Below are 13,758 nucleotides of genomic sequence, written 5' to 3' on the forward strand. Positions count from 1 at the left end.
GGCGGGGCCTGAAGACGACATAATTTTCCCGCCCCCTCCCACCTCTGGTTCTAGGTTCCCTTCTGTGACGCAAAGGTGCATTCCCAACCAATCGTAATGTGGTGACTAAGGAGGGCGGGACTACTCCCTCCCTTTCCTGCTCCTTCACTCGCTATTCCACCCTCTTCTTTCCCCCTCCCCAGCCCGTTTCCTTCCCCCACCCCCATCCCCATTTCTTCCCCATCTCTTTCCTATCTCCCTTCGTCCTCATTTTTCTCGCCCTTATCCCGCCCCCACCCTCAAAGTTCTATCCACGATCGGTTTCAAACGACACCTTGGCCAATGAGCATCGGGGCCACCGTCGAGTGGCGGCCAAGACGGCCAATGCAAGCGCAGCGAGAAAGAAGCGTTCGCGGCGCGCTTATGACGACAACCGGCGTGTGACGCAGTCGGACCCCGCGCGCAGAGCGGCCCGGGCGGCGGCGGCGGCGGCGGCGGCGGCGGCGGCGGCGGTTTCGTGGCGGCCGCGCGCGTTCCGAGCGGCGGCGGGAGGAGGACGATTTTTAAGTCCCTTCATACGGGGGACGCAGCCCTTCGGTAAGGGAGCGGCGACGGTGGCCGGCCAGGTGCGTGGCTCCGAGACGAGAATGGGAGTGGGGCCGAGCCGAGCTCAGGGCCGCCCCTTCCTTGAGAGACGAGGCCGCGCGCTCCCCTCGGTCCGTACTACGGGGGCGGGGCCCACGACCCTCTGACCTCGGGACCCAGTATCTCGGCGTGGGGGAGGAGCTGGGGCAGCCTCGCTGTAGAGGGTTTGGGTGGGTGGCCCGGCGCCCAGGAGTATCCTAGTTTGGGGACCTGGACGTAGGGTTTCCCAAGGTTCAGGAGTCCAGGGTCTAAGGTGTGGAATCTAAGGGCCAGAAAGAGAGAAAGAGCTCTTACTGGGTTTGTTGGGAGTGAGATTGAGTATCTTTGATAGCACGGATCTCTTGGGTTAGGGGAATAATCTTCGGCACCAGGAGTTTCCTGGGTAAAGATCTTAGATTGGGATTGGGGATTAGGGACCTCAGGGAATAGAGGGCAGTGAGGGGAAAGTAGGCTGGAGTAAGGCTTCATCTGGATTTTTGTCCTTTTATTTTACAAATATTGACTGGTACCTGCTGTGTCTGGTTTCATGCCCACTCCTGAAAGGGGATTTTAAAGAGTTTAAGAGCTTGGACCCTAAATTCTGTAGTGGACAGTCTGGTGGTGCTTTTAATTTCTTTTCGAGGAAAATAAGGTTGAGATATTGCCTCATGTGGGAAGTTAACATCCGAAATTTATAAGAGGTTCTCTGCTTTCTCAGACATACTTGATTTTTTTTAACATTAAAAGGACCAGAATGTAAGAGTACTTAGAAGTACCAAGCTGTATTTTATCTCTTATATCTCTATAAGTACAGTTAACTCAGTACATTTTTTTTTCTAACTGGAAAGCAAAGAAAATTGAGATGGTAGGATGAAAATGTTAATTCCAAAGTAAAATTGTAATGTGGTTGGGGGGGAATCAGTTGACTGAGATGGTCCTTCTGGTGTTAATGGCTCTGGAGTGCTTATTAGGTACCTTTCCCGTTATCCTGGTTTCCTGTTTTCTACCTTTGATTTAAAGGCAAGATTGCCTGTCACTGCAAATACAGTTAAGAGCTCGGGGATTGTTAAAAGTGAAGGGGAAATTATCAAGTCCAAACTCTACATTTTGCCACTTGGGGAGATGAGGGCCCAGATTAGTGGCCTTCACAAAGTGAGTCAGTGTCAGAGCCAAGTCTAGAACTGAGATGTTATGCTTCCAAGTCTGGAACACTTTACTGCTACGCTGTGTTTATCCTGATAGGACTCTCCCAATCAGCTCTTATTGAGGTTTTGCTTTTGTTGTTAGAGCAGTATGTGGCCACTTTTAGTGGACAGAAATAAGCATTCTTCAGGTGTTGAAGATCCCAGGGAGACATTTCAATTTAGCATGAATGAATGAATAAGTGTCTATTAAGTGCTTATTATGTGCCAAGCCTTGTAGTTTATGTCTAGTATGGCAGTGTTTTCCCCAGGTCTAGTTGTAATCCACATTTAGTTTTAAAACCAGGTACTAGAACTACATTTCAGTTAGATGACCATTTAATGAAGAACAGTGAGATACATGGGGGTGGGGGAAAGGTCAATAAAACTGCAGATAATCTCCTTAATTTGCTTGATGTAGTGGGAAAAGTTCTAGGTTGGTATTCTGGGAATCAGGCTTATCTTTTGTGTGATTTTTGGATAATTCACTTCCCCTCTTCAGGTCTCCTTTTCTGGCTCAATAAAACAGGGAAGTTGTACTATATTATCTTTAAGCTCCTTTTCCCATATTGACATTCTGTTATTCGAGGTTTGATATGTGGAACACTGTGGCTAATTGGGCAAAATAGAAGCATGTTTTTAGAGACAGTTGCTAAGTGATTAAATGCCAGCTGGGAATAGAAAACAGGAAATAAATGTGAAATTTAGAAAACAAATGTGATAATTTTGTATTTAATCCATTCTGGGAGACAGATTAAGGAATATTGGCTCTTCTTTGCTACAGGATTCATAGTACTATACTGTACATGATTTGGACATGAAGGGTGATACCATAAGCAAATTAGGAGAACAGGGAATAATTCACCATCAGATGTATGGAGAAGGGAAGAATTTATGACCAATAAAAGAGCATTATGAGATGTAAAATGGATAATTTTGATTATATTAAATTAAAAAGTTTTTACACAAACAAAACCAATGCATAGTACTATAATATAGTAGAGTTTCCTGACTACCTGTGAAAGTTTGAGTTTTCTTTGGAGGAAGAAGCTAACTTTAGGAGAGAAAGAAGGAGCAGTAGACTTGCAGTGTGGGTAGTCTGTCATTGAATCTCAAGGGAATTTTCATGGGACTACTGAATAACTTTGCTCATATTGGTTGTTTAATCTGATTGTTTACATATTTATTGGTGTGTCTTTGTGGGTATGTGAGGGCTTATTTATTGAATTAAGATACTAGGTTTTTCAAAGCCAACAAATCCTGAAAAGAGGACAATATGGTGCTTCTCTTAATTTAATTTCTTAAATTTTAATTTAACAGAACCTAAGCAGTTGGATAATTAATTCCTTTGGGCTTTTCATTTGAGAGTGTATAAAATTGAATTAAAGTTTATTCTGGCCTTGAATGAGTCACTTTGTCACTTTGCTTATGTTTATATGACAAAGCAGAAGTGGAAACTGTATTTGGGGAGTAGAAGAGAACTGGTAAAAGCTAAATGTCAGTTAAAAAGTGGACATTCTATCTGCGCTGTGGAATGTAAATAAACTGTACCTTTGTATATGGCAGAGTTAATGCTAACACTACTGACTGCCAAAATGATTGTGGAATACACACACACACACACACACACACAGAGTAAAATAGTTTTTAATTGTGGCTATCAACTCCTCATGGGATGACATTGTACCAAGTGATCTCTTAGAGAGAACCTGGCACACCATTAGAACACCCAACTCCTAGGGTAGTTAAGTGGGGTTTTGTGAGGAGCCACTTCTGTTGACATCTTGAAGGGGCTAGTATAGAATGCAAAGGGGATCCATTTTATTTTCTTTAAAATTTAAAATTTAAATCTAAAGGGACAAGAGAATAAATAATATTTTCTATAATAAATAAAAGAATATATGTACTAGCAGTTGCTCCATGTATCTGACTACATTGACCTTTTTGCCACTGCTTGCCTGTGACACTCCATTTCCCCAGAATGCCTTTTCTGATCTCTCTCTCTGCTAAAGCCAATCTTCTGAGATTGCCTTCTATCTACTCTTCTAGGAAGGGGAATTAGCATTTCTACAGCACCAACTATGTGCCAGGCACTGTGCTGGATGTTGATTTAATCTTCACAACAATTCTGGGAGGTAGGTGCTGTCATTATCCCCATTTTACAGTTGAGGAAATGGGCAGAGAGAGGTTGTGACTTACCCAGGGTTATATAGCTAATAAGGATCCGAGGCTGAATTTTTTTTTTTGTTTTGTTTTTGGCAATTGGGGTTAAGTGACCTGCCCAGGGTCACACAGCTAGTAAGTATCAGGTGTCTGGTCTGAGGCCGGATTTGAACTCAGGGCCTCCTGACTCCAGAGTGGGTGCTCTAGCTACTGCATCACCTAGCTGCCCCTTGAGGCTGAATTTGAACTCAGGTCTTGTTCCCATGTCCAGCAGTCTATCTGCTGTGCTGCCAACTCACTCTAGTGTAGAGTTGTATGGACACAGTTGTTTGTATGTTGTCTCCCCCTTTAGATTGTGATTTCCCTGAGGTTAGAGCCTGTGTTTTTGTCTCTTTGCTTCTCTAGAGCTTAGCACAGTGCCTGGCACATAGTAATTGCTTAATGTTTGTTGATTATCACTAGTCATGCCTTACCACACCACAGCACTGGATTACTGGGATCACCTGCCTCCTTCACTTTTTTCCCCCAAGGCAATTGGGGGTAAGTGACTTGCCCAGGGTTACACAGCTAGTAAGTGTCAAGTGTCTGGTCTGAGGTCTGATTGGAACTCAGGTCCTCCTGACACCAGGGCCTGTGCTCTGTCCACTGTGCTACCTAGCTGACCCTCTGCCTCCTTCACTTCTAACCATGTGCTGCTGAATGGAACTGGAGAAAGTCATAAAATTATGCTAACTGGGTCTACTATATATCTGTTATCCAATCTCAACTGGGCCTTCACTGCAGCAAGACCACCCTCTGTTCCTTCCTAATTGATCCTCTATTCTACTGAACATTAATAATTTAAAAATAATACATATGTCTGTGTGTGTGTGTGTATGTATATATATATATATATATATATATTTTTTTTTTTTTTTGGAAAAATTATCTCAATTCCCTTCCTCCCAGTTGAGAACAAAAGAAAACAAAAACTGCTGTTACAAACATGCAAAAAAATTTTTGCATTGACCATGTCCAAAAAATTTGTCTGTTTCATTCTGAGTCCTGTACCTCTCAGGAGATAAGACAACATTTTTCATCATTAGTCTTGAGATTTATGGTTGGTTATTATATGGATCCTCTGTCCTAATTCTTTCAAAATTGATCATCTTTACCATGTTGTTGTCACTGTAGTAATTGTTCTTTTGGTTTTGTTCACTTCACTCTGCATCAGTTCATATAAATCTTCCCAGATTTCTCTGAAACCATCCTTTTCATAATTTATTTCAGCACAGTTGTATTTATTCCATCACATAATTTATTCAGCCATTCACCAATTTATGAGCACCCTCTTAGATTCCCATTTTTTCTTATCTCAAAAAGGTATAAATTTTTTTGTGCATCTCTAGTTGAATTTATTTTGCTTAGGAACAATCCCTCCCTTAATCTACTGATCTTCCTTCTCTTTCTTTCCTACTTATGTACCAAATGTAGTTCTGTCCTCAAGTGTGTGGATAGTCTTCCTTCCTGAGGCAGCTAGGTGGTGCAGGGCATAGAACACTAAGCATGGAGTCAGGAAGACTTAAGTTCAAATTGTGGCCTTGGGCACATCTCTCAGCCTCAGTTTCTGTAACTATAAAATGGGGATAATAATAGCACCTACCTCTTAGGGTTGTTTTGAAGCTAAAATACAATATTTGTCTGGCAGATAGCAGTCACTTTATCAATCCTTCTTTGCTTCCTTCTTCCTTTGACCAGAAAAGAGTGAAGTTCCAGGGTCAGCCACTCCCTACTCCCTCCCCTCCATGTGCTTCCTTATTTGTATGGCTATTTCACTCTGATTATATGGGATAATTTTTCTTAAACACCCCCCCCCCTCCAGTGTATTCTTCTTCTCTGAGATCATCAAGACATAACAAAAACCACTCCCAGGCCTTGTCTAATTGGACTGCCTCTGTGATCCCAGATGATATTTATCATCTCTCCCATATTTGAATGTAAGCAGTTTTATCTTTGTTTAGTCTCTTATGATCATTTATTTGTGTTTATCTTTTTATATTTCTCTTAACTCCTGCATTGGAACTTTCTGGTTTCTGTGAAACTATTCTTTTCATCATGAATGCTTGGAAGTTCTCTGTTTCCATTAAAGGTCCATTCCTGACCCCACCCCCTACCCCCCACCCCACAAAAAAAAAAGGGTTAAGTTCAGTTTTTTAGGTAGGTTATTCTTCGTTGTTTTCAAATATTCTTTGCCTTCTATCATATCAAAAGTCTCTGCTCCTTTAAATGTGGATTCTAAATCATATGTGAGCCTGATTGTGGCTACTCAGTACTTGAATTCTTTCTTTAATCTGAAAGCTTTGGATTTTGGCTATGATATTCCTAGGAATTTTCATTTAGGAGCTTCTTTTGGAGGAGGTGACTAGCAGGTATTCTCTGTTTTTCTCTTGCCCTTTGGTTCTAAGAGTTCTGGGCAGTTTTGTTTTTATTTTAAGATTTCTTGAAATCTGATGACATCTAGGCTCTTTCCCTCATCCCCACCCCATGACTTTAAGGTGGTCAAGGATTCTTGAATTTTTTCTCTTCCATCCATTTCCCAGGTCAGTTATTCTTGCTGTGAAATACCTTACATTTTCTTCTATGTTTTTAGTCTTGACTTTTTTTTATTAATTAATTTATTTTGATTTATCAACAGTCATTTCCATAAGTTTTTTTTCCCTCTTTTTTGGGGGGGGTTTTAGGCAATGATGTTAAGTGACTTGCCCAGGGTCACACAGCTAGTAAGTGTCAAGTGTTTGGTCTGAGGCCAGATTTGAACACAGGTCCTCCTGACTCCGGGGCCGGTGCTGTATCCACTGTGCCACCTAGCTGCCCCTTCTATAAGTTTTTGAGTTGTAAATTTTTCTCCCCCACCCTCAGGACCTTCCTCCCCAAGCGGGCTCAAAATCTGATATAGGCTATACATATACATTCCTATACATATTTTCACATTAGTCATGTTGTAAGGAAGAATTAGAACCAATAGAAAATACCACAAGAAAGAGGAAACAAATCAAAACAGAAGGAAAAAAAAGAACAAATAGCATGCTTCGATCTGCGTTCAAACTCCATAGTTCTTTCATTAGATGTGGATAGCATTTTCCATCATGAGACATTTGGAGATGTCTTAGACTTAGCCCTTCTCAGCAATCCAAGGATTTATCTAGTCATTGTACAATGTGGCTGTTACTGTGTACAGTGTTCTCCTGGTTCTGCTCACTTCACTGAGCGTTTGATAAAAGTTCTTGAGAAAACTGTCTGCATTCATTCTTCTGTTTCCTTTCTTCTCTGGCTCCAGTCTCATGACAACTGAACCTACTCTCTTCAGAGTTACCAGAGATCTCCTAATTGACAGATCTAATGATCTTTCTTCTGTCCCCATCCTTCTGGACCACTTTACTGCATTCAACTCTTTTGATCAGTTTATCTTCCTAGATATTCTTTCTTCTGTGGGTTTTTGTGACACTGCTGTATTGGTTCTCCTCTAGTTGTCTGTCTGATCCTTCTCAGTCTCTACTGCTGCATTTTTGCCCATAATCACTCTTCCCCCTACACTGCAGATATTCTCTTAGGTTCTGTCATGGGCCCTCTTATTTCTGTCTATTCTTACTTGGTGAGTTCATCAGTTCCCATTGGTTCAGTTATCATCTTTAAACAGATGATGCCTAGCTCCAGATTTATAATATGACGATGATGATAGCAAACATTTAAGTAGTCCCTTTTCTTCTTCTTTTTTTTTTAAACATTTTTATTTAAAAGTTTTGAGTTCCAAATTCTATCCCTCCCCTCCCCGCCCACCAGGCAATAAGCATTCAGATATGGGTTATACATGTGCAATTATGTAAAACATTAAATAGTACTTAAACGTTTGCAAAGCACTTTACATATGTTAGATATGTTATCCATCTCAAGCACCTAAACTGCCTATTTTTAATTGGATGTCTCAGACACAATTCACTTTGCTTCTAACCATACTTACCCTTCTTCTACATTTCTTTGTTAGTGCTGAGGGTACCCCTATCATTCAGTAATCCAGGTTTGTAACCTCACTGTGATCCCAGCTCTTATTATTGTTCTATCACTTATCCTAAATGTCCCAGACAGCTGCCAGATCTTGTCATTTTTATTTCCACAGTATCCCTCCTCTATGTGTTATTGTCTCCACTTGCATAGCCTTTACCTTAGTTCAGGCTCATCATTACCTTCTTTCAGGACTATTGCTATAGCCTCCTGATTAATTACCCTGCCCCTTCAATCTGTCTTCTACATAGTTGTCAAAATGCTTTTCCTAAAGCATAGGCTTGATCATATCTCCCTACTCAATAAACCTCATTTGGCTCCTTGAGATCAAATGTAAATTTTGCTATTTCAAGTTCTTCACAGCTGGATCCCTTCCTATCTTTCTTGCCTTCTTAAACTTTTCCACCCTCACTCACTCTATGGTCCAGCCATACTGGCTTACTTAGTGTTCCTCACACTCACGACACTCTCATCTCCCCAATCCAGTCATTTTCAATGATCCTAACCTTGGAAATGAGTTCACCTTTCTCCCCTTCAACTCTTAGAATACTGGCTTCCTTCCAGACTCAAGTCAGATGCCACCTTCTGCAGGAGAGCTTTCCCAGTTTCCCCTAACTGCTCCTGTCTTTTTAAGGCTGCTTTTTCTAATCTTTAGTACCTATTTATATATGTGTTTTATCCCCCATTTGAATGTAAGGTTCTTGAGGGCAGGGACTATTCATTTTTTTCTTTCTATACCCTGTGCTTTGCACACTTTCTGGCAAGTGGAGTGGATGGAAGATGAAATGACTGATGAAACAAAAATTTGAGCTTCCAAGCATTTTGATTTATTAAGCTATACATGACAGTTGCCCAACAAATTGCTAATTGCCCAACAAATTGGGACCAGTATCCTTCCTCAGCTTTGGCACCGGAAATACAGTGGGGGGACAGATTTTTATACATTAAAAACAATCTAATAAGACCAATTAATTAAAAGAGAACAATTAATCAGGATAATGGCCTAAAAGTTGGAAGTACTTCATGTACATATAGCCATTGACAGGTACACATATACTCTGGTCTCAGCTTTGCCTACTTCATATGTTCCAATAATGAACCACCTCCTTGGTAAAATATGCCTGTTGGTATGTGCACACACGGTCCTCCTCACAAATACTACATGAGAGAAGTTCCATTGTATGGTTGGTAGATAAAGAGAGGTATTGATAAGGGAAGAGGTGAGTAGGCAGCAAAGTGGCCAAAGGATGGAGGCTCTTGTTTGGCAGGGCAGCTTGAAGTCATTGTGGGAAGTATGGGTAAATAAGCAGTACTGGTATTAGGAAAGGGAAGATATAATAATGGTAATAATAAAAGGAGGATAGAGTATAAAAACCTTTCAGTGTACATCTTGGAGACTGAGAAGAAATTAAAATTTTTGAAAGTATTTTGAAAGCCTGATTAAAGCTTCCATTAGCTATTGAAACTTGATGCCTGTGGAGGAAAATTCTTTTCTGACTTAAAAATGGGTTAAATAATTTTTGTGGTATATTATAATAACCAGAAATTGCCCTGATCTCTATAATTCTCTTTCCTGGATGCCTTCATCTATACATAATTATAATTTGATGAACTATTTTATTTAAAATCTTTGGTGGTATAGATTTTTAATGTTACACCTAGTTTTTTGTTTTCCATTTTGGAATGTATATTTGCAAATAATATAGAATATATAATTCCAAATAGTGGGGCCAGATTTAACAATCACTTTAATGGTTACCATTTCATTCACTTGGAAAGAGCACACAGTAGATAACATGGAGTTGAAAAGGGAAAACTGCCCTTGAGTACCATATAAGTGTTTTTTTAAAATCTGGCAAATGCAAAATGCTTGTGAAGAAAGAACTCACACAGCACCTCCATTACACATGTGATAGATTTGATGATTACATAACCAAATACAGTAATAGGGATTTAAGTACCCCTAATAATGGGACTGTGGAAAGAGTTACCTTGGCAACTAGTATAAGATGGAATGAGGGAAGGAAACCCTGAGCAGGGTTTAAAATGGGCAACTAACATGGTCCCACAGAAGAGGAAAGGAGTAGGTGTTTCAAGGAGAAGGAATGGCATATATAGTGGCTTAATGGCAGGGAAAAAAATGTATAAACAGTATGCACAGTGTTAGATTATTGAGATTTAGACGAATCCATGTTTTCTTGTTTACCCTCTCCCCTCAATAAAAAGCCCCTGTATGTTAATGACATTTTCTCAATGAGTCGATATTTATTTGATGTCTAATATGTTCTGGGTGCGTTGTTCAATATTTGGAATTCAGTGTCTGTGCTTTTTCAAGTTTCCTTCCCTCCCATCCCTGTAAGTCCAAATAGCATGCATTCATCCAGATCTAGCTTAGGTTCTAAGTCTTCTGTTAAATGCCTCTCAGATTTCCTTGTTTGTCTTGATCTCTCCCCATGTTGACCTACATGGTTGCACTTTTTGATAGTCTTTCCTTAATTTTTGACTTTTCGTAGGTGTCTTATTCCTTAATTAAGTTGCAAATTCCTGGACTATAGGAGTATGGATCCTGGGCTTTCAAACTGGAAGAAACTTGACTGCTGTCCAGCCCAAACCATATCTTCCTTTACAGTCACAGACTCAAAGAATTGGAAAGCAGGCTCCTTCTATTCACCTGCCTATCAACTCAGCAATGGAGCCTCTTTTCTGTGATATTCCTTTAAGGAAGAGGGGGAGAGAGAGAGAGAGAGAGAGAGAGAGAGAGAGAGAGAGAGAGTGTGTGTGTGTGTGTGTGTGTGTGTATGTATGTATGTGTGTATGTATGTGTGTGCGCACATGCACGATTGTGTACTTTGTATAGGTGATTTCCTTATTAGGTCTACTAGGGCTGTATGTGACTGAGGGCAGAAATGGATAGATTTAAGCTATATGACAGAAGAATAGGCATGTTTAAATAAATTATATGAAAGGGAATCAGGCTGGAAAGGATAATTCATGTGAGAAGTGAATATATATGTATGTGTGTATGTGTATATATATATCTCCACACACACACACATATTTTTTTAAATTACTCTAATTTCACCCAGTATTTCTTCTTCTTCCTCCTAGAGAACCATCCCTTAGAATTTTTTAAGAGATTCTTGGTGTGTAGGTTGCATATGAGGTCAGCAAGAATTTGGATAGCAACTTACCACATCCCACAGAAAATTCTGAAATTGAAGTAGATGCTAGGCTTCCTCTCCTTGGATGCATGTAGATTTTTAATTGGTATAGAGAACCTTGGGGTCCAGTTAAACAGTCAGCTAAGAAGGGAGTGCGAGGTTGAGGACTAGATGGGTTAAAAGTAATCATCCTGGATAACACAATTGTATAGTGCTTTAAGATTTACAGAGCCCTCCTTACAATGACCCTGTGAAGTTGATAGTGCAGATAGAATTTATCATTTAACCTGCGAGGTACAGGACTCATTTGTAGTTAAACATTTAGCAAAGGCAAGTAAAAACTTGAACTTAAGTTGCCTGGTTCCATAACTAGTGCCCCTTCTACTATTCTTTATGGCCATTTTTAAATGGCCCTCATTGCACTCCATGCGCCAGTCAAACTGGGCTGCTATTCTCTGTGTGGGACACTCCAGTTCTTCCAAGGTGCCTTTGCACAGGCTGCCCCCGATGTCTACATTGCGCTCCCTCTTCACTTCTACCTCTTAGAATCCTGTGGTTCCCATCAAGGCTTAGCTCCTCAAGTATCATCTCCTTCAAAAGGCTTTCCCCAAGTTGTTAGTGTTTTTCCTAATCACTGTCATTTTTTTTCTCTTATATACATATATTTGTATGTATATATAAAATCTTTATATTGGCTTATTAGTGAACATGTTGTATTCCCCTACCAGAAAAGCTCCTCAAGAACAGGAACTGTTTCATTTTTGTATCATATCCTTATTGTCTGTTATAAGCCCCATTACTGTGCCTGGGCAATGAAGTAGGTGTTAATAAATGCTTATTTGCTAATTGGGAATATATCCTGAGAGAGTAGACATTTTTCCTATATTATTATTTTTAAAAGTAGTTGGGTATTGTAAGAATTTAAGACATACCCAGTATCATGAGAGTAAAATTTGGGTTATTCTAAAACTTTAGCATAAAATTATCTTTCTTTAAAGCTACTTGGAATCCTGTGTTCTTGGGTTGAAAGGTTGGAAAAGTGGAGCCAACTGGGTTTAGGCAAGGCGTGGAGGGTGTAAGGAACATGCTTTACAAATGTTAAAGTGACTGTATGTACAACTTTAAAGTGCTGTAAAAATGGGGTGGAGGTTGTTTTATTAAGAATATTTCCAGACCCAAGAAGAGAGGCTTCGGCTATGGAGAGGTAGGCTTCTTTATAGGGATCTTTAGAATGGAGTTAATCTATGCAGAAGTTTTTGGTCTTGTGAATTTGGACTGGATTAACTTGATTGTATGCATAGAATGTTAGAACTAGAAGGGACTTCAAAATTCAGCTTAGAAAATGTTTTGTACATTCTAATGAGTGATATAAATTATCATTGCAGCTTCTTCTATTTACAAGTGATGATGCTTAGGTTCAGAAAGGCACACACTTATTGAGCAGCCCTGTTAGGATTAGAATTCAGATGTTCTGTTTTCTCAGGGCTCTTCTGCCGCATCCTGATGCAGACTTTCTTGCTTATTTCATTCTTTCCCTAATATTGAAGATGCTTACCAAAAAATGTTCTCAGATTTCTCTGCAGGAAGTGCTCCTTGAGTGACCTTGGATAAGTCACTTAACTTCATCTCTTAAAAAAAAAAACAGAGTAAATGACTTCTAAGGCCTCTTCTTGCTCTAAAATGTCAGGTGATCCATAATTTTCCATCTTATTATTACAGTTCATATTTATATAGTGCTTAACAGTTTGCAGAGTACATTACAGGAATTATCTTAGCATAACAGGTTTTTTTTTTTTTAAGGTAAATGAGAAAGGTGTAATCCCATTTTATAGATGAGGAAAATTCATGCTGGAATGAGTTAAAGTTCAAGGTCACATAGGAAGTCATCATCAGAGCTAGGATTAGAACTAACCAGAGATGATTAATTTATTATTAATAAAGATTTTAAATTGAATGTCAACATCAGGAGCTAGACTGTTGTTCAGTTGGCAGGGCTTGAGGCTAATGAGGTTCCTCTTATGGCTCTAGTCCCCGTCAAGGTCCACAAAGCTCTATTCCATATCCATTGACTCATAATTGTAGCAAAATGACACTATTCTTACTGTTATTATTAACAGTTCAACATTTATATGCCATTTTAAGGTTTGCAAGGAGTTGGGTGAGAATGGGTAGCTTAGAGGAGACCTGTAGTTTATTGGAAACCCACCTCAGTGTATCAAACAGTAGTGGTATATTTGTAGATTAAGCAATATTTTAGGTATGGAAAGTGGGCTGAGATCAGTCAGAATTTAGTAGGTCTGTTGCAGGGTGGCGGTAAAGACTTTTGCCAAATACATCTAAGACTCTGAGAAAGGGGAATTAGAGACTAATTGGTGTAGTGAACATTCAGTGTTGAAAGATAAATGGAGTAACAAGTTCAAGAAAGATTAGGGGTCTTTCAGAAACAGTGAGCCTACATTGACAGTAGATGAGTAAAAATAGATCATTAATCCTTTGATACTGGAGGGCATGATCTCAAAATGTTTTTATTCCTTTGAAAACCTCCATTTACCTGTGCAAATTTGAAGAAAGGGGCATTCATTTGGAGGGTTATTAAGGACTCTAATTCAGCA

At 39.8% G+C, this 13,758-nt stretch overlaps 1 protein-coding gene across 4 annotated transcripts in view; it reads left to right on the forward strand.

Moving 5' to 3' along the window:
• Positions 1-493: 493 nt before the first annotated feature.
• The window catches only part of NUP98 (nucleoporin 98), a 96,516-nt gene continuing 83,251 nt past the window's right edge, over positions 494-13,758 (forward strand). For 3 of the 4 annotated variants that reach the window (XM_027866319.1, XM_027866321.1, XM_027866322.1), the window contains exon 1: positions 494-576. The gene's annotated coding sequence lies outside the window, so the exon portion shown is untranslated. Of the gene's footprint in view, positions 606-13,758 lie in introns of all 4 variants that reach the window. The other variant, XM_027866320.1, reaches the window with a different exon arrangement.

This window comes from Vombatus ursinus, unplaced genomic scaffold (genome assembly GCF_900497805.2).
Source record: "Vombatus ursinus unplaced genomic scaffold, bare-nosed wombat genome assembly UNPS02014780.1, whole genome shotgun sequence".
Taxonomy (NCBI): domain Eukaryota; kingdom Metazoa; phylum Chordata; class Mammalia; order Diprotodontia; family Vombatidae; genus Vombatus; species Vombatus ursinus.